Source organism: Hyperolius riggenbachi, chromosome 4 (assembly GCF_040937935.1).
Source record: "Hyperolius riggenbachi isolate aHypRig1 chromosome 4, aHypRig1.pri, whole genome shotgun sequence".
In the NCBI taxonomy this organism is placed as follows: Eukaryota; Metazoa; Chordata; class Amphibia; order Anura; family Hyperoliidae; genus Hyperolius; species Hyperolius riggenbachi.
The window spans coordinates 25,058,592-25,073,886 of record NC_090649.1 but is presented as its reverse complement, the minus strand read 5'-3'; the positions used below and the strand labels follow the sequence as shown (position 1 = coordinate 25,073,886).

Sequence of the window (15,295 nt, the reverse complement as noted above, 5' to 3'; positions counted from 1 at the left end):
TGGACTGAGGTGCAGTGAGGCTAAAAAGGGGGAACTTGATGGCCACTGAGCTATGAAAGGATACCCCACAAGAGTCTTTTTTGGCCTTTGATCCTCAACCCTACCCAGCTGAACTCTGTAACTCTTTCTAGCAAGCTGCCCGACTCCCCTTTTTTAATTGAGTCAGGGTAACAGTAATAGGTAATTACCCTGGCAGGTAGAAGCCCAAAAATGGTTTGCCAGAGATGTGGGCCGTTTCCCACTAAAGCGGTGGAGTAAGGAAGACGCTGTTGTATCATGGGATGCAAACGGGAAAGGGTCAACAAGAAAGACGGTGTGTTATCAACGTGACGTAAAAGTTCCTTCGAGCCGGAATCGAACCAGCGACCTAAGGATTACAGTTTTCTCAACATTTTGTCAATCTACAGTCCTCCGCTCTACCAGCTGAGCTATCGAAGGATACCCCAGCTAAGGTTTTGCCAGCCTTTGATCCTCATTCCTAGCGAGCGGAAGGTGCAGAAAATGAGTGTTTGTCTCTGGGGTTCAAGATAAAAAAGCATGTGTGTGGAGGATGCGGGCATCGATCCCACTACCTCTCGCATGCTAAGCGAGCGCTCTACCATTTGAGCTAATCCCCCATCTATACACATCTGCGCAAGAGACGCGGGCGGATGAGCGGAACTGCGATGTCAGAGTTAACGATGGAACGCCACACAGTTTCATTGGAATGGAGGACTGTGTATTTTACAACATTTCTTTTGTCTTCACAGAGTGTTGAGCAAGGGGTCAACAAAAAGTAGGAATTTTAGAAAGGTGTGATACAACCGGTAAAAAGTAATCAGACTCCCAAAAGTGGAAGCAGACAAAACGGGTCGCTAGAGGTATTAAGTCAAATACAAAGCACTTTGTCTTCAAACAAAGTAGTGGGCTGCTGCCAATAAGGGTCGCTACTGACTTTAGTTCTTCTCCAATGCCCTAGTAGATGAAATGGAAAGTGGGAGATAGCACTCTTGCCCTTGTTGCTTTTTTTTGTGCTCTGGACTGTGGTGCAGTGAGGCTAAAAAGGGGGAACTTGATGGCCACTGAGCTATGAAAGGATACCCCACAAGAGTCTTTTTTGGCCTTTGATCCTCAACCCTACCCAGCTGAACTCTGTAACTCTTTCTAGCAAGCTGCCCGACTCCCCTTTTTTAATTGAGTCAGGGTAACAGTAATAGGTAATTACCCTGGCAGGTAGAAGCCCAAAAATGGTTTGCCAGAGATGTGGGCTGTTTTCCACTAAAGCGGTGGAGTAAGGAAGACGCTGTTGTATCATGGGATGCAAACGGGAAAGGGTCAACAAGAAAGACGGTGTGTTATCAACGTGACGTAAAAGTTCCTTCGAGCCGGAATCGAACCAGCGACCTAAGGATTACAGTTTTCTCAACATTTTGTCAATCTACAGTCCTCCGCTCTACCAGCTGAGCTATCGAAGGATACCCCAGCTAAGGTTTTGCCAGCCTTTGATCCTCATTCCTAGCGAGCGGAAGGTGCAGAAAATGAGTGTTTGTCTCTGGGGTTCAAGATGGAAAAGCATGTGTGTGGAGGATGCGGGCATCGATCCCGCTACCTCTCGCATGCTAAGCGAGCGCTCTACCATTTGAGCTAATCCCCCATCTATACACATCTGCGCAAGAGACGCGGGCGGATGAGCGGAACTGCGATGTCAGAGTTAACGATGGAACGCCACACAGTTTCATTGGAATGGAGGACTGTGTATTTTACAACATTTCTTTTGTCTTCACAGAGTGTTGAGCAAGGGGTCAACAAAAAGTAGGAATTTTAGAAAGGTGTGATACAACCGGTAAAAAGTAATCAGACTCCCAAAAGTGGAAGCAGACAAAACGGGTCGCTAGAGGTATTAAGTCAAATACAAAGCACTTTGTCTTCAAACAAAGTAGTGGGCTGCTGCCAATAAGGGTCGCTACTGACTTTAGTTCTTCTCCAATGACCTAGTAGATGGAATGGAAAGTGGGAGAAAGCACTCTTGCCCTTGTTGCTTTTTTTTGTGCTCTGGACTGAGGTGCAGTGAGGCTAAAAAGGGGGAACTTGATGGCCACTGAGCTATGAAAGGATACCCCACAAGAGTCTTTTTTGGCCTTTGATCCTCAACCCTACCCAGCTGAACTCTGTAACTCTTTCTAGCAAGCTGCCCGACTCCCCTTTTTTAATTGAGTCAGGGTAACAGTAATAGGTAATTACCCTGGCAGGTAGAAGCCCAAAAATGGTTTGCCAGAGATGTGGGCCGTTTTCCACTAAAGCGGTGGAGTAAGGAAGACGCTGTTGTATCATGGGATGCAAACGGGAAAGGGTCAACAAGAAAGACGGTGTGTTATCAACGTGACGTAAAAGTTCCTTCGAGCCGGAATTGAACCAGCGACCTAAGGATTACAGTTTTCTCAACATTTTGTCAATCTACAGTCCTCCGCTCTACCAGCTGAGCTATCGAAGGATACCCCAGCTAAGGTTTTGCCAGCCTTTGATCCTCATTCCTAGCGAGCGGAAGGTGCAGAAAATGAGTGTTTGTCTCTGGGGTTCAAGATGGAAAAGCATGTGTGTGGAGGATGCGGGCATCGATCCCGCTACCTGTCGCATGCTAAGCGAGCGCTCTACCATTTGAGCTAATCCCCCATCTATACACATCTGCGCAAGAGACGCGGGCGGATGAGCGGAACTGCGATGTCAGAGTTAACGATGGAACGCCACACAATTTCATTGGAATGGAGGACTGTGTATTTTACAACATTTCTTTTGTCTTCACAGAGTGTTGAGCAAGGGGTCAACAAAAAGTAGGAATTTTAGAAAGGTGTGATACAACCGGTAAAAAGTAAGCAGACTCCCAAAAGTGGAAGCAGACAAAACGGGTCGCTAGAGGTATTAAGTCAAATACAAAGCACTTTGTCTTCAAACAAAGTAGTGGGCTGCTGCCAATAAGGGTCGCTACTGACTTTAGTTCTTCTCCAATGACCTAGTAGATGGAATGGAAAGTGGGAGATAGCACTCTTGCCCTTGTTGCTTTTTTTTTGTGCTCTGGACTGAGGTGCAGTGAGGCTAAAAAGGGGGAACTTGATGGCCACTGAGCTATGAAAGGATACCCCACAAGAGTCTTTTTTGGCCTTTGATCCTCAACCCTACCCAGCTGAACTCTGTAACTCTTTCTAGCAAGCTGCCCGACTCCCCTTTTTTAATTGAGTCAGGGTAACAGTAATAGGTAATTACCCTGGCAGGTAGAAGCCCAAAAATGGTTTGCCAGAGATGTGGGCCGTTTTCCACTAAAGCGGTGGAGTAAGGAAGACGCTGTTGTATCATGGGATGCAAACGGGAAAGGGTCAACAAGAAAGACGGTGTGTTATCAACGTGACGTAAAAGTTCCTTCGAGCCGGAATTGAACCAGCGACCTAAGGATTACAGTTTTCTCAACATTTTGTCAATCTACAGTCCTCCGCTCTACCAGCTGAGCTATCGAAGGATACCCCAGCTAAGGTTTTGCCAGCCTTTGATCCTCATTCCTAGCGAGCGGAAGGTGCAGAAAATGAGTGTTTGTCTCTGGGGTTCAAGATGGAAAAGCATGTGTGTGGAGGATGCGGGCATCGATCCCGCTACCTCTCGCATGCTAAGCGAGCGCTCTACCATTTGAGCTAATCCCCCATCTATACACATCTGCGCAAGAGACGCGGGCGGATGAGCGGAACTGCGATGTTAGAGTTAACGATGGAACGCCACACAATTTCATTGGAATGGAGGACTGTGTATTTTACAACATTTCTTTTGTCTTCACAGAGTGTTGAGCAAGGGGTCAACAAAAAGTAGGAATTTTAGAAAGGTGTGATACAACCGGTAAAAAGTAAGCAGACTCCCAAAAGTGGAAGCAGACAAAACGGGTCGCTAGAGGTATTAAGTCAAATACAAAGCACTTTGTCTTCAAACAAAGTAGTGGGCTGCTGCCAATAAGGGTCGCTACTGACTTTAGTTCTTCTCCAATGACCTAGTAGATGGAATGGAAAGTGGGAGATAGCACTCTTGCCCTTGTTGCTTTTTTTTTGTGCTCTGGACTGAGGTGCAGTGAGGCTAAAAAGGGGGAACTTGATGGCCACTGAGCTATGAAAGGATACCCCACAAGAGTCTTTTTTGGCCTTTGATCCTCAACCCTACCCAGCTGAACTCTGTAACTCTTTCTAGCAAGCTGCCCGACTCCCCTTTTTTAATTGAGTCAGGGTAACAGTAATAGGTAATTACCCTGGCAGGTAGAAGCCCAAAAATGGTTTGCCAGAGATGTGGGCCGTTTTCCACTAAAGCGGTGGAGTAAGGAAGACGCTGTTGTATCATGGGATGCAAACGGGAAAGGGTCAACAAGAAAGACGGTGTGTTATCAACGTGACGTAAAAGTTCCTTTGAGCCGGAATCGAACCAGCGACCTAAGGATTACAGTTTTCTCAACATTTTGTCAATCTACAGTCCTCCGCTCTACCAGCTGAGCTATCGAAGGATACCCCAGCTAAGGTTTTGCCAGCCTTTGATCCTCATTCCTAGCGAGCGGAAGGTGCAGAAAATGAGTGTTTGTCTCTGGGGTTCAAGATGGAAAAGCATGTGTGTGGAGGATGCGGGCATCGATCCCGCTATCTCTCGCATGCTAAGCGAGCGCTCTACCATTTGAGCTAATCCCCCATCTATACACATCTGCGCAAGAGACGCGGGCGGATGAGCGGAACTGCGATGTCAGAGTTAACGATGGAACGCCACACAGTTTCATTGGAATGGAGGACTGTGTATTTTACAACATTTCTTTTGTCTTCACAGAGTGTTGAGCAAGGGGTCAACAAAAAGTAGGAATTTTAGAAAGGTGTGATACAACCGGTAAAAAGTAATCAGACTCCCAAAAGTGGAAGCAGACAAAACGGGTCGCTAGAGGTATTAAGTCAAATACAAAGCACTTTGTCTTCAAACAAAGTAGTGGGCTGCTGTCAATAAGGGTCGCTACTGACTTTAGTTCTTCTCCAATGACCTAGTAGATGGAATGGAAAGTGGGAGAAAGCACTCTTGCCCTTGTTGCTTTTTTTGTGTGCTCTGGACTGAGGTGCAGTGAGGCTAAAAAGGGGGAACTTGATGGCCACTGAGCTATGAAAGGATACCCCACAAGAGTCTTTTTTGGCCTTTGATCCTCAACCCTACCCAGCTGAACTCTGTAACTCTTTCTAGCAAGCTGCCCGACTCCCCTTTTTTAATTGAGTCAGGGTAACAGTAATAGGTAATTACCCTGGCAGGTAGAAGCCCAAAAATGGTTTGCCAGAGATGTGGGCCGTTTTCCACTAAAGCGGTGGAGTAAGGAAGACGCTGTTGTATCATGGGATGCAAACGGGAAAGGGTCAACAAGAAAGACGGTGTGTTATCAACGTGACGTAAAAGTTCCTTCGAGCCGGAATCGAACCAGCAACCTAAGGATTACAGTTTTCTCAACATTTTGTCAATCTACAGTCCTCCGCTCTACCAGCTGAGCTATCGAAGGATACCCCAGCTAAGGTTTTGCCAGCCTTTAATCCTCATTCCTAGCGAGCGGAAGGTGCAGAAAATGAATGTTTGTCTCTGGGGTTCAAGATGGAAAAGCATGTGTGTGGAGGATGCGGGCATCGATCCCGCTACCTCTCGCATGCTCAGCGAGCGCTCTACCATTTGAGCTAATCTCCCATCTATACACATCTGCGCAAGAGACGCGGGCGGATGAGCGGAACTGCGATGTCAGAGTTAACGATGGAACGCCACACAGTTTCATTGGAATGGAGGACTGTGTATTTTACAACATTTCTTTTGTCTTCACAGAGTGTTGAGCAAGGGGTCAACAAAAAGTAGGAATTTTAGAAAGGTGTGATACAACCGGTAAAAAGTAATCAGACTCCCAAAAGTGGAAGCAGACAAAACGGGTCGCTAGAGGTATTAAGTCAAATACAAAGCACTTTGTCTTCAAACAAAGTAGTGGGCTGCTGCCAATAAGGGTCGCTACTGACTTTAGTTCTTCTCCAATGCCCTAGTAGATGAAATGGAAAGTGGGAGATAGCACTCTTGCCCTTGTTGCTTTTTTTTTGTGCTCTGGACTGAGGTGCAGTGAGGCTAAAAAGGGGGAACTTGATGACCACTGAGCTATGAAAGGATACCCCACAAGAGTCTTTTTTGGCCTTTGATCCTCAACCCTACCCAGCTGAACTCTGTAACTCTTTCTAGCAAGCTGCCCGACTCCCCTTTTTTAATTGAGTCAGGGTAACAGTAATAGGTAATTACCCTGGCAGGTAGAAGCCCAAAAATGGTTTGCCAGAGATGTGGGCCGTTTTCCACTAAAGCGGTGGAGTAAGGAAGACGCTGTTGTATCATGGGATGCAAACGGGAAAGGGTCAACAAGAAAGACGGTGTGTTATCAACGTGACGTAAAAGTTCCTTCGAGCCGGAATCGAACCAGCGACCTAAGGATTACAGTTTTCTCAACATTTTGTCAATCTACAGTCCTCCGCTCTACCAGCTGAGCTATCGAAGGATACCCGAGCTAAGGTTTTGCCAGCCTTTGATCCTCATTCCTAGCGAGCGGAAGGTGCAGAAAATGAGTGTTTGTCTCTGGGGTTCAAGATGGAAAAGCATGTGTGTGGAGGATGCGGGCATCGATCCCGCTACCTCTCGCATGCTAAGCGAGCGCTCTACCATTTGAGCTAATCCCCCATCTATACACATCTGCGCAAGCGACGCGGGCGGATGAGCGGAACTGCGATGTCAGAGTTAACGATGGAACGCCACACAGTTTCATTGGAATGGAGGACTGTGTATTTTACAACATTTCTTTTGTCTTCACAGAGTGTTGAGCAAGGGGTCAACAAAAAGTAGGAATTTTAGAAAGGTGTGATACAACCGGTAAAAAGTAATCAGACTCCCAAAAGTGGAAGCAGACAAAACGGGTCGCTAGAGGTATTAAGTCAAATACAAAGCACTTTGTCTTCAAACAAAGTAGTGGGCTGCTGCCAATAAGGGTCGCTACTGACTTTAGTTCTTCTCCAATGACCTAGTAGATGGAATGGAAAGTGGGAGAAAGCACTCTTGCCCTGGTTGCTTTTTTTTTGTGCTCTGGACTGAGGTGCAGTGAGGCTAAAAAGGGGGAACTTGATGGCCACTGAGCTATGAAAGGATACCCCACAAGAGTCTTTTTTGGCCTTTGATCCTCAACCCTACCCAGCTGAACTCTGTAACTCTTTCTAGCAAGCTGCCCGACTCCCCTTTTTTAATTGAGTCAGGGTAACAGTAATAGGTAATTACCCTGGCAGGTAGAAGCCCAAAAATGGTTTGCCAGAGATGTGGGCCGTTTTCCACTAAAGCGGTGGAGTAAGGAAGACGCTGTTGTATCATGGGATGCAAACGGGAAAGGGTCAACAAGAAAGACGGTGTGTTATCAACGTGATGTAAAAGTTCCTTCGAGCCAGAATCGAACCAGCGACCTAAGGATTACAGTTTTCTCAACATTTTGTCAATCTACAGTCCTCCGCTCTACCAGCTGAGCTATCGAAGGATACCCCAGCTAAGGTTTTGCCAGCCTTTGATCCTCATTCCTAGCGAGCGGAAGGTGCAGAAAATGATTGTTTGTCTCTGGGGTTCAAGATGGAAAAGCATGTGTGTGGAGGATGCGGGCATCGATCCCGCTACCTCTCGCATGCTAAGCGAGCGCTCTACCATTTGAGCTAATCCCCCATCTATACACATCTGCGCAAGAGACGCGGGCGGATGAGCGGAACTGCGATGTCAGAGTTAACGATGGAACGCCACACAGTTTCATTGGAATGGAGGACTGTGTATTTTACAACATTTCTTTTGTCTTCACAGAGTGTTGAGCAAGGGGTCAACAAAAAGTAGGAATTTTAGAAAGGTGTGATACAACCGGTAAAAAGTAATCAGACTCCCAAAAGTGGAAGCAGACAAAATGGGTCGCTAGAGGTATTAAGTCAAATACAAAGCACTTTGTCTTCAAACAAAGTAGTGGGCTGCTGCCAATAAGGGACACTACTGACTTTAGTTCTTCTCCAATGCCCTAGTAGATGAAATGGAAAGTGGGAGATAGCACTCTTGCCCTTGTTGCTTTTTTTTGTGCTCTGGACTGAGGTGCAGTGAGGCTAAAAAGGGGGAACTTGATGGCCACTGAGCTATGAAAGGATACCCCACAAGAGTCTTTTTTGGCCTTTGATCCTCAACCCTACCCAGCTGAACTCTGTAACTCTTTCTAGCAAGCTGCCCGACTCCCCTTTTTTAATTGAGTCAGGGTAACAGTAATAGGTAATTACCCTGGCAGGTAGAAGCCCAAAAATGGTTTGCCAGAGATGTGGGCCGTTTTCCACTAAAGCGGTGGAGTAAGGAAGACGCTGTTGTATCATGGGATGCAAACGGGAAAGGGTCAACAAGAAAGACGGTGTGTTATCAACGTGACGTAAAAGTTCCTTCGAGCCGGAATCGAACCAGCGACCTAAGGATTACAGTTTTCTCAACATTTTGTCAATCTACAGTCCTCCGCTCTACCAGCTGAGCTATCGAAGGATACCCCAGCTAAGGTTTTGCCAGCCTTTGATCCTCATTCCTAGCGAGCGGAAGGTGCAGAAAATGAGTGTTTGTCTCTGGGGTTCAAGATGGAAAAGCATGTGTGTGGAGGATGCGGGCATCGATCCCGCTACCTCTCGCATGCTAAGCGAGCGCTCTACCATTTGAGCTAATCCCCCATCTATACACATCTGCGCAAGCGACGCGGGCGGATGAGCGGAACTGCGATGTCAGAGTTAACGATGGAACGCCACACAGTTTCATTGGAATGGAGGACTGTGTATTTTACAACATTTCTTTTGTCTTCACAGAGTGTTGAGCAAGGGGTCAACAAAAAGTAGGAATTTTAAAAAGGTGTGATACAACCGGTAAAAAGTAATCAGACTCCCAAAAGTGGAAGCAGACAAAACGGGTCGCTAGAGGTATTAAGTCAAATACAAAGCACTTTGTCTTCAAACAAAGTAGTGGGCTGCTGCCAATAAGGGTCGCTACTGACTTTAGTTCTTCTCCAATGACCTAGTAGATGGAATGGAAAGTGGGAGAAAGCACTCTTGCCCTTGTTGCTTTTTTTTGTGCTCTGGACTGAGGTGCAGTGAGGCTAAAAAGGGGGAACTTGATGGCCACTGAGCTATGAAAGGATACCCCACAAGAGTCTTTTTTGGCCTTTGATCCTCAACCCTACCCAGCTGAACTCTGTAACTCTTTCTAGCAAGCTGCCCGACTCCCCTTTTTTAATTGAGTCAGGGTAACAGTAATAGGTAATTACCCTGGCAGGTAGAAGCCTAAAAATGGTTTGCCAGAGATGTGGGCCGTTTTCCACTAAAGCGGTGGAGTAAGGAAGACGCTGTTGTATCATGGGATGCAAACGGGAAAGGGTCAACAAGAAAGCTGGTGTGTTATCAACGTGACGTAAAAGTTCCTTCAAGCCGGAATCGAACCAGCGACCTAAGGATTACAGTTTTCTCAACATTTTGTCAATCTACAGTCCTCCGCTCTACCAGCTGAGCTATCGAAGGATACCCCAGCTAAGGTTTTGCCAGCCTTTGATCCTCATTCCTAGCGAGCGGAAGGTGCAGAAAATGAGTGTTTGTCTCTGGGGTTCAAGATGGAAAAGCATGTGTGTGGAGGATGCGGGCATCGATCCCGCTACCTCTCGCATGCTAAGCGAGCGCTCTACCATTTGAGCTAATCCCCCATCTATACACATTTGCGCAAGCGACGCGGGCGGATGAGCGGAACTGCGATGTCAGAGTTAACGATGGAACGCCACACAGTTTCATTGGAATGGAGGACTGTGTATTTTACAACATTTCTTTTGTCTTCACAGAGTGTTGAGCAAGGGGTCAACAAAAAGTAGGAATTTTAAAAAGGTGTGATACAACCGGTAAAAAGTAATCAGACTCCCAAAAGTGGAAGCAGACAAAACGGGTCGCTAGAGGTATTAAGTCAAATACAAAGCACTTTGTCTTCAAACAAAGTAGTGGGCTGCTGCCAATAAGGGTCGCTACTGACTTTAGTTCTTCTCCAATGACCTAGTAGATGGAATGGAAAGTGGGAGAAAGCACTCTTGCCCTTGTTGCTTTTTTTTGTGCTCTGGACTGAGGTGCAGTGAGGCTAAAAAGGGGGAACTTGATGGCCACTGAGCTATGAAAGGATACCCCACAAGAGTCTTTTTTGGCCTTTGATCCTCAACCCTACCCAGCTGAACTCTGTAACTCTTTCTAGCAAGCTGCCCGACTCCCCTTTTTTAATTGAGTCAGGGTAACAGTAATAGGTAATTACCCTGGCAGGTAGAAGCCCAAAAATGGTTTGCCAGAGATGTGGGCCGTTTTCCACTAAAGCGGTGGAGTAAGGAAGACGCTGTTGTATCATGGGATGCAAACGGGAAAGGGTCAACAAGAAAGCTGGTGTGTTATCAACGTGACGTAAAAGTTCCTTCAAGCCGGAATCGAACCAGCGACCTAAGGATTACAGTTTTCTCAACATTTTGTCAATCTACAGTCCTCCGCTCTACCAGCTGAGCTATCGAAGGATACCCCAGCTAAGGTTTTGCCAGCCTTTGATCCTCATTCCTAGCGAGCGGAAGGTGCAGAAAATGAGTGTTTGTCTCTGGGGTTCAAGATGGAAAAGCATGTGTGTGGAGGATGCGGGCATCGATCCCGCTACCTCTCGCATGCTAAGCGAGCGCTCTACCATTTGAGCTAATCCCCCATCTATACACATCTGCGCAAGAGACGCGGGCGGATGAGCGGAACTGCGATGTCAGAGTTAACGATGGAACGCCACACAGTTTCATTGGAATGGAGGACTGTGTATTTTACAACATTTCTTTTGTCTTCACAGAGTGTTGAGCAAGGGGTCAACAAAAAGTAGGAATTTTAGAAAGGTGTGATACAACCGGTAAAAAGTAATCAGACTCCCAAAAGTGGAAGCAGACAAAACGGGTCGCTAGAGGTATTAAGTCAAATACAAAGCACTTTGTCTTCAAACAAAGTAGTGGGCTGCTGCCAATAAGGGTCGCTACTGACTTTAGTTCTTCTCCAATGCCCTAGTAGATGAAATGGAAAGTGGGAGATAGCACTCTTGCCCTTGTTGCTTTTTTTTGTGCTCTGGACTGAGGTGCAGTGAGGCTAAAAAGGGGGAACTTGATGGCCACTGAGCTATGAAAGGATACCCCACAAGAGTCTTTTTTGGCCTTTGATCCTCAACCCTACCCAGCTGAACTCTGTAACTCTTTCTAGCAAGCTGCCCGACTCCCCTTTTTTAATTGAGTCAGGGTAACAGTAATAGGTAATTACCCTGGCAGGTAGAAGCCCAAAAATGGTTTGCCAGAGATGTGGGCCGTTTTCCACTAAAGCGGTGGAGTAAGGAAGACGCTGTTGTATCATGGGATGCAAACGGGAAAGGGTCAACAAGAAAGACGGTGTGTTATCAACGTGACGTAAAAGTTCCTTTGAGCCGGAATCGAACCAGCGACCTAAGGATTACAGTTTTCTCAACATTTTGTCAATCTACAGTCCTCCGCTCTACCAGCTGAGCTATCGAAGGATACCCCAGCTAAGGTTTTGCCAGCCTTTGATCCTCATTCCTAGCGAGCGGAAGGTGCAGAAAATGAGTGTTTGTCTCTGGGGTTCAAGATGGAAAAGCATGTGTGTGGAGGATGCGGGCATCGATCCCGCTACCTCTCGCATGCTAAGCGAGCGCTCTACCATTTGAGCTAATCCCCCATCTATACACATCTGCGCAAGAGACGCGGGCGGATAAGCGGAACTGCGATGTCAGAGTTAACGATGGAACGCCACACAGTTTCATTGGAATGGAGGACTGTGTATTTTACAACATTTCTTTTGTCTTCACAGAGTGTTGAGCAAGGGGTCAACAAAAAGTAGGAATTTTAGAAAGGTGTGATACAACCGGTAAAAAGTAATCAGACTCCCAAAAGTGGAAGCAGACAAAACGGGTCGCTAGAGGTATTAAGTCAAATACAAAGCACTTTGTCTTCAAACAAAGTAGTGGGCTGCTGCCAATAAGGGTCGCTACTGACTTTAGTTCTTCTCCAATGACCTAGTAGATGGAATGGAAAGTGGGAGAAAGCACTCTTGCCCTTGTTGCTTTTTTTGTGTGCTCTGGACTGAGGTGCAGTGAGGCTAAAAAGGGGGAACTTGATGGCCACTGAGCTATGAAAGGATACCCCACAAGAGTCTTTTTTGGCCTTTGATCCTCAACCCTACCCAGCTGAACTCTGTAACTCTTTCTAGCAAGCTGCCCGACTCCCCTTTTTTAATTGAGTCAGGGTAACAGTAATAGGTAATTACCCTGGCAGGTAGAAGCCCAAAAATGGTTTGCCAGAGATGTGGGCCGTTTTCCACTAAAGCGGTGGAGTAAGGAAGACGCTGTTGTATCATGGGATGCAAACGGGAAAGGGTCAACAAGAAAGACGGTGTGTTATCAACGTGACGTAAAAGTTCCTTCGAGCCGGAATCGAACCAGCGACCTAAGGATTACAGTTTTCTCAACATTTTGTCAATCTACAATCCGCCGCTCTACCAGCTGAGCTATCGAAGGATGCCCCAGCTAAGGTTTTGCCAGCCTTTGATCCTCATTCCTAGCGAGCGGAAGGTGCAGAAAATGAGTGTTTGTCTCTGGGGTTCAAGATGGAAAAGCATGTGTGTGGAGGATGCGGGCATCGATCCCGCTACCTCTTGCATGCTAAGCGAGCGCTCTACCATTTGAGCTAATCCCCCATCTATACACATCAGCGCAAGAGACGCGGGCGGATGAGCGGAACTGCGATGTCAGAGTTAACGATGGAATGCCACACAGTTTCATTGGAATGGAGGACTGTGTATTTTACAACATTTCTTTTGTCTTCACAGAGTGTTGAGCAAGGGGTCAACAAAAAGTAGGAATTTTAGAAAGGTGTGATACAACCGGTAAAAAGTAATCAGACTCCCAAAAGTGGAAGCAGACAAAACGGGTCGCTAGAGGTATTAAGTCAAATACAAAGCACTTTGTCTTCAAACAAAGTAGTGGGCTGCTGCCAATAAGGGTCGCTACTGACTTTAGTTCTTCTCCAATGACCTAGTAGATGGAATGGAAAGTGGGAGAAAGCACTCTTGCCCTTGTTGCTTTTTTTTTGTGCTCTGGACTGAGGTGCAGTGAGGCTAAAAAGGGGGAACTTGATGGCCACTGAGCTATGAAAGGATACCCCACAAGAGTCTTTTTTGGCCTTTGATCCTCAACCCTACCCAGCTGAACTCTGTAACTCTTTCTAGCAAGCTGCCCGACTCCCCTTTTTTAATTGAGTCAGGGTAACAGTAATAGGTAATTACCCTGGCAGGTAGAAGCCCAAAAATGGTTTGCCAGAGATGTGGGCCGTTTTCCACTAAAGCGGTGGAGTAAGGAAGACGCTGTTGTATCATGGGATGCAAACGGGAAAGGGTCAACAAGAAAGACGGTGTGTTATCAACGTGACGTAAAAGTTCCTTCGAGCCGGAATCGAACCAGCGACCTAAGGATTACAGTTTTCTCAACATTTTGTCAATCTACAGTCCTCCGCTCTACCAGCTGAGCTATCGAAGGATACCCCAGCTAAGGTTTTGCCAGCCTTTGATCCTCATTCCTAGCGAGCGGAAGGTGCAGAAAATGAGTGTTTGTCTCTGGGGTTCAAGATGGAAAAGCATGTGTGTGGAGGATGCGGGCATCGATCCCGCTACCTCTCGCATGCTAAGCGAGCGCTCTACCATTTAAGCTAATCCCCCATCTATACACATCTGCGCAAGAGACGCGGGCGGATGAGCGGAACTGCGATGTCAGAGTTAACGATGGAACGCCACACAGTTTCATTGGAATGGAGGACTGTGTATTTTACAACATTTCTTTTGTCTTCACAGAGTGTTGAGCAAGGGGTCAACAAAAAGTAGGAATTTTAGAAAGGTGTGATACAACCGGTAAACAGTAATCAGACTCCCAAAAGTGGAAGCAGACAAAACGGGTCGCTAGAGGTATTAAGTCAAATACAAAGCACTTTGTCTTCAAACAAAGTAGTGGGCTGCTGCCAATAAGGGTCGCTACTGACTTTAGTTCTTCTCCAATGACCTAGTAGATGGAATGGAAAGTGGGAGAAAGCACTCTTGCCCTTGTTGCTTTTTTTTTGTGCTCTGGACTGAGGTGCAGTGAGGCTAAAAAGGGGGAACTTGATGGCCACTGAGCTATGAAAGGATACCCCACAAGAGTCTTTTTTAGCCTTTGATCCTCAACCCTACCCAGCTGAACTCTGTAACTCTTTCTAGCAAGCTGCCCGACTCCCCTTTTTTAATTGAGTCAGGGTAACAGTAATAGGTAATTACCCTGGCAGGTAGAAGCCCAAAAATGGTTTGCCAGAGATGTGGGCCGTTTTCCACTAAAGCGGTGGAGTAAGGAAGACGCTGTTGTATCATGGGATGCAAACGGGAAAGGGTCAACAAGAAAGACGGTGTGTTATCAACGTGACGTAAAAGTTCCTTCGAGCCGGAATAGAACCAGCGACCTAAGGATTACAGTTTTCTCAACATTTTGTCAATCTACAGTCCTCCGCTCTACCAGCTGAGCTATCAAAGGATACCCCAGCTAAGGTTTTGCCAGCCTTTGATCCTCATTCCTAGCGAGCGGAAGGTGCAGAAAATGAGTGTTTGTCTCTGGGGTTCAAGATGGAAAAGCATGTGTGTGGAGGATGCAGGCATCGATCCCGCTACCTCTCGCAAGCTAAGCGAGCGCTCTACCATTTGAGCTAATCCCCCATCTATACACATCTGCGCAAGAGACGCGGGCGGATGAGCGGAACTGCAATGTCAGAGTTAACGATGGAACGCCACACAGTTTCATTGGAATGGAGGACTGTGTATTTTACAACATTTCTTTTGTCTTCACAGAGTGTTGAGCAAGGGGTCAACAAAAAGTAGGAATTTTAGAAAGGTGTGATACAACCGGTAAAAAGTAATCAGACTCCCAAAAGTGGAAGCAGACAAAACGGGTCGCTAGAGGTATTAAGTCAAATACAAAGCACTTTGTCTTCAAACAAAGTAGTGGGCTGCTGCCAATAAGGGTCGCTACTGACTTTAGTTCTTCTCCAATGCCCTAGTAGATGAAATGGAAAGTGGGAGATAGCACTCTTGCCCTTGTTGCTTTTTTTTGTGCTCTGGACTGAGGTGCAGTGAGGCTAAAAAGGGGAACTTGATGGCCACTG

General features: G+C 46.6%; 22 non-coding genes across 22 annotated transcripts; all 22 read right to left on the bottom strand.

Moving 5' to 3' along the window:
- Positions 1 to 339: 339 nt before the first annotated feature.
- Positions 340 to 438, bottom strand: TRNAY-GUA (transfer RNA tyrosine (anticodon GUA)). The gene is made up of 2 exons: positions 402 to 438; positions 340 to 375 (listed from the first exon to the last, which is right to left on the bottom strand). It is a non-coding gene; the product is annotated as a tRNA-Tyr (tRNA).
- A 106-nt stretch (positions 439 to 544) lies between these two features.
- TRNAA-AGC (transfer RNA alanine (anticodon AGC)) lies at positions 545 to 617 on the bottom strand. Its single transcript has one exon. It is a non-coding gene; the product is annotated as a tRNA-Ala (tRNA).
- Positions 618 to 1,355: 738 nt separating this feature from the next.
- Positions 1,356 to 1,454, bottom strand: TRNAY-GUA (transfer RNA tyrosine (anticodon GUA)). The gene is made up of 2 exons: positions 1,418 to 1,454; positions 1,356 to 1,391 (listed from the first exon to the last, which is right to left on the bottom strand). It is a non-coding gene; the product is annotated as a tRNA-Tyr (tRNA).
- Positions 1,455 to 1,560: 106 nt separating this feature from the next.
- Positions 1,561 to 1,633, bottom strand: TRNAA-AGC (transfer RNA alanine (anticodon AGC)). The gene has a single exon. It is a non-coding gene; the product is annotated as a tRNA-Ala (tRNA).
- Positions 1,634 to 2,371: 738 nt separating this feature from the next.
- On the bottom strand, positions 2,372 to 2,470 carry TRNAY-GUA (transfer RNA tyrosine (anticodon GUA)). The gene is made up of 2 exons: positions 2,434 to 2,470; positions 2,372 to 2,407 (listed from the first exon to the last, which is right to left on the bottom strand). It is a non-coding gene; the product is annotated as a tRNA-Tyr (tRNA).
- A 918-nt stretch (positions 2,471 to 3,388) lies between these two features.
- On the bottom strand, positions 3,389 to 3,487 carry TRNAY-GUA (transfer RNA tyrosine (anticodon GUA)). The gene is made up of 2 exons: positions 3,451 to 3,487; positions 3,389 to 3,424 (listed from the first exon to the last, which is right to left on the bottom strand). It is a non-coding gene; the product is annotated as a tRNA-Tyr (tRNA).
- Positions 3,488 to 3,593: 106 nt separating this feature from the next.
- On the bottom strand, positions 3,594 to 3,666 carry TRNAA-AGC (transfer RNA alanine (anticodon AGC)). The gene has a single exon. It is a non-coding gene; the product is annotated as a tRNA-Ala (tRNA).
- Positions 3,667 to 4,610: 944 nt separating this feature from the next.
- On the bottom strand, positions 4,611 to 4,683 carry TRNAA-AGC (transfer RNA alanine (anticodon AGC)). Its single transcript has one exon. It is a non-coding gene; the product is annotated as a tRNA-Ala (tRNA).
- Positions 4,684 to 5,422: 739 nt separating this feature from the next.
- Positions 5,423 to 5,521, bottom strand: TRNAY-GUA (transfer RNA tyrosine (anticodon GUA)). Its single transcript has 2 exons — positions 5,485 to 5,521; positions 5,423 to 5,458 (listed from the first exon to the last, which is right to left on the bottom strand). It is a non-coding gene; the product is annotated as a tRNA-Tyr (tRNA).
- Positions 5,522 to 6,439: 918 nt separating this feature from the next.
- TRNAY-GUA (transfer RNA tyrosine (anticodon GUA)) lies at positions 6,440 to 6,538 on the bottom strand. The gene is made up of 2 exons: positions 6,502 to 6,538; positions 6,440 to 6,475 (listed from the first exon to the last, which is right to left on the bottom strand). It is a non-coding gene; the product is annotated as a tRNA-Tyr (tRNA).
- A 106-nt stretch (positions 6,539 to 6,644) lies between these two features.
- On the bottom strand, positions 6,645 to 6,717 carry TRNAA-AGC (transfer RNA alanine (anticodon AGC)). Its single transcript has one exon. It is a non-coding gene; the product is annotated as a tRNA-Ala (tRNA).
- A 944-nt stretch (positions 6,718 to 7,661) lies between these two features.
- Positions 7,662 to 7,734, bottom strand: TRNAA-AGC (transfer RNA alanine (anticodon AGC)). Its single transcript has one exon. It is a non-coding gene; the product is annotated as a tRNA-Ala (tRNA).
- Positions 7,735 to 8,472: 738 nt separating this feature from the next.
- TRNAY-GUA (transfer RNA tyrosine (anticodon GUA)) lies at positions 8,473 to 8,571 on the bottom strand. The gene is made up of 2 exons: positions 8,535 to 8,571; positions 8,473 to 8,508 (listed from the first exon to the last, which is right to left on the bottom strand). It is a non-coding gene; the product is annotated as a tRNA-Tyr (tRNA).
- Positions 8,572 to 8,677: 106 nt separating this feature from the next.
- On the bottom strand, positions 8,678 to 8,750 carry TRNAA-AGC (transfer RNA alanine (anticodon AGC)). Its single transcript has one exon. It is a non-coding gene; the product is annotated as a tRNA-Ala (tRNA).
- Positions 8,751 to 9,488: 738 nt separating this feature from the next.
- Positions 9,489 to 9,587, bottom strand: TRNAY-GUA (transfer RNA tyrosine (anticodon GUA)). Its single transcript has 2 exons — positions 9,551 to 9,587; positions 9,489 to 9,524 (listed from the first exon to the last, which is right to left on the bottom strand). It is a non-coding gene; the product is annotated as a tRNA-Tyr (tRNA).
- Positions 9,588 to 9,693: 106 nt separating this feature from the next.
- TRNAA-AGC (transfer RNA alanine (anticodon AGC)) lies at positions 9,694 to 9,766 on the bottom strand. The gene has a single exon. It is a non-coding gene; the product is annotated as a tRNA-Ala (tRNA).
- A 738-nt stretch (positions 9,767 to 10,504) lies between these two features.
- TRNAY-GUA (transfer RNA tyrosine (anticodon GUA)) lies at positions 10,505 to 10,603 on the bottom strand. The gene is made up of 2 exons: positions 10,567 to 10,603; positions 10,505 to 10,540 (listed from the first exon to the last, which is right to left on the bottom strand). It is a non-coding gene; the product is annotated as a tRNA-Tyr (tRNA).
- A 106-nt stretch (positions 10,604 to 10,709) lies between these two features.
- TRNAA-AGC (transfer RNA alanine (anticodon AGC)) lies at positions 10,710 to 10,782 on the bottom strand. Its single transcript has one exon. It is a non-coding gene; the product is annotated as a tRNA-Ala (tRNA).
- Positions 10,783 to 11,725: 943 nt separating this feature from the next.
- TRNAA-AGC (transfer RNA alanine (anticodon AGC)) lies at positions 11,726 to 11,798 on the bottom strand. Its single transcript has one exon. It is a non-coding gene; the product is annotated as a tRNA-Ala (tRNA).
- A 739-nt stretch (positions 11,799 to 12,537) lies between these two features.
- On the bottom strand, positions 12,538 to 12,636 carry TRNAY-GUA (transfer RNA tyrosine (anticodon GUA)). Its single transcript has 2 exons — positions 12,600 to 12,636; positions 12,538 to 12,573 (listed from the first exon to the last, which is right to left on the bottom strand). It is a non-coding gene; the product is annotated as a tRNA-Tyr (tRNA).
- Positions 12,637 to 13,554: 918 nt separating this feature from the next.
- On the bottom strand, positions 13,555 to 13,653 carry TRNAY-GUA (transfer RNA tyrosine (anticodon GUA)). Its single transcript has 2 exons — positions 13,617 to 13,653; positions 13,555 to 13,590 (listed from the first exon to the last, which is right to left on the bottom strand). It is a non-coding gene; the product is annotated as a tRNA-Tyr (tRNA).
- Positions 13,654 to 13,759: 106 nt separating this feature from the next.
- Positions 13,760 to 13,832, bottom strand: TRNAA-AGC (transfer RNA alanine (anticodon AGC)). Its single transcript has one exon. It is a non-coding gene; the product is annotated as a tRNA-Ala (tRNA).
- Between the last annotated feature and the right edge of the window lie 1,463 nt (positions 13,833 to 15,295).